The following is a 2,500-nucleotide window of genomic DNA, read 5'->3' as shown; positions in this document are numbered from 1 at the left end:
GTTCCCCATGCCACAACGACTTGTCTCCCATCAGCATTATCCTTCACATTCTTTGCGAGAAACGTAGTAAGTTCGCCCTTGGTCTTTGAATGAGCAAGAAGCTTCTTCATCGGCACCTTGGTGATGTGGGTAGAATCAGTGATGCAATAATAAATGGGAGCATGGCCACCTTGTCGTTTGACTCGTGTTGCTGATTTCAGTGAGGATGGTACATCATATCTGTCGAAGATTGTGTGGAGCTCTTGTAAATCATTATACTTTACAAGCAAGCGATTCGTGAAATGTTCAGCCAAGTCTCTACAGTTCTTGATCCACTCTGGCTTGTCATGTGATTGGACAATCGCGACTTTGAATCCTGCGGTGATTTCTTGTGTATTAGTACTAGGGCCACCTGCCTTCTCTAGGATATGCATAAGGGCACTCTTGCAAGAACAATGCAGCATGGTACCATCTCGTGCAAACAAAGATCTTGGGACAACAGTGAACTCACATAAGCCAACAACCTCTTGGATGTCAGTTTCTGGGCGGCTCTTGCACACCATCGCCAAACGAGCAAACAGATTTCTGTCCTCCTGTAAACTCGATGATCGTGTCTTTAGCTTTGACTTTGATGACCTTAGCACTCGTTTTCCTTTGGCGTGTTTTGCAATCCAGCCTCGTTTCCATGTATGGGGTCACGTGACACTACAAAGTGGCACCAATCGATGCAAGATGTCTAACTGACTAAGGTGAGCAAGTTTGGCATGATAAGGATTTTTTTTTGACAAATTTATAGCAAATTATGTGTTTCAGCCTCGCTTTCATGTGTAAGGTCACGTGACCTATGTAAATTAGCATAAATCAACAGGGAGGATCATGCCCAATCATGTGAGCACGTTTGGTGTATTTTCGTCTGTTATTTACAAAGTTATGAGGAATTATGTGTTTTAGCCTTGTTTTCACGCTGGATTTCATGGGTCAGAATTTAACCCCCCTTAAAGCTCCAAAACTTTTCATGTTTAGTACGACCTAATGAACACTTTTACACTAGGTGCTTGCTTTCAGCACGAACTTCACACGGGACCTTATTTTATGACATTTGCTCCCAGACTACCGTAAGCGAGACGACGAGCATCCCCGTCTGTTTCATATGGGAGTGCCCCCCCCCCCCCCCCCCGGGAGCAGAACTTTCTGCGATCGCCTGCGATCATATGGAAACCAGCCTTAACAAACAACAATTGTAGTTTAGTCTCGACGTTGAAAATACTTCTATCAGTGAATTTTGAAGAGACATGTATGGGCCATTATTTAATGTCATGAACAAACTTCCAGCTAATGACTCACTGTATTGTAATGTATAAACTTTGTTGTAAAGTGAAACGATACATGGAACATCAGTTAACGGCAAAAGGTCATTTGCCTGTACCAAATATCTTATTGAAATGTATAGATTATTTCCAATGGTCAAAATATTATATAAAGTGGCAGAGGTCCATACATTTATATGTTCTATTTGATGGTAAATAATAGCAGTAAGAGACATTGGTACACATTGTTACCAGCATTTTCACCGAAGAGGGCCTCATTTCCTTGACTGTAGTCGGCAGATACTGTTCTCATTGGGTTAATGTTATCAAATATTGTAGGGCCGGGACTTTCCTCTACATCATTTGGTTGCCTTATAAGCAATGGAATATACACATTGTGACACATCATTCGTGTGAACCAAAACATCACGGAGCAATTGCAGAATACCCGGCCCACCAAATGTCCTACCTAAAAAAGCTGCCACCACGGTCCGCAGTCCCGTAGTCGTTGAATGCAAAATGTTAAAGCGAACTGCCACCGCGGTCCGCAGTCCCGTAGTCGATGAATGCAAAATGTTAAAGGGCAAGCACTAAAATGAACTGCCACCGCGGTTCGCAGTCCCGTAGTCGATGACAACCTCGTCCCTAGGGTCTCTCTTCTTCCCTTCCTTGGGAGGGAAGAAGGGAGACCCTGGGGACGAGGTTAAGTCGTTGAATGAAAACTGTTAAAGGGCAACCAGTAAGACGCACTGCCACCGCAAAATGAAACTGGTTAGGCCTAAGCATTCTCGTAAAATGTTAGCGGCTAACATTTTACGAGAGTGCTTAGGCCTAACCACTGAAGCGAGCACTTAAGCTTAATCAGTAAACGAGTACTTTCTCCTTCACACGATCTCATGAAAAGTGTAGTTAACCGAACCGCAAAATGAAAGCTAAAATTTTACGAGAATGCTTAGGCCTAATCACTGAAGCGAGCGCTTAAGCTTAATCAGTAAAGGAGTGCTTTCTTCTTCAGACGATTGCGCTTAGGCTTAATCAGTAAACGAGTGCTTTCTTCTTCATACGATCTCATGGAAAGTGTAGTTAACCGAACCGTAACGTGAAAGCTAAAATTTTACGAGAGTGCTTAGGCCTGATCACTGAAACGGGCGCTTAGGCTTAATCAGTAAACGAGTGCCATTACCAGAAATCGGCGACATTTTGCGCCCGCGAAG

This window comes from Montipora capricornis, chromosome 8, assembly GCF_036669925.1.
Source record: "Montipora capricornis isolate CH-2021 chromosome 8, ASM3666992v2, whole genome shotgun sequence".
In the NCBI taxonomy this organism is placed as follows: Eukaryota; Metazoa; Cnidaria; class Anthozoa; order Scleractinia; family Acroporidae; genus Montipora; species Montipora capricornis.
This window is presented reverse-complemented; position numbering follows the sequence as displayed.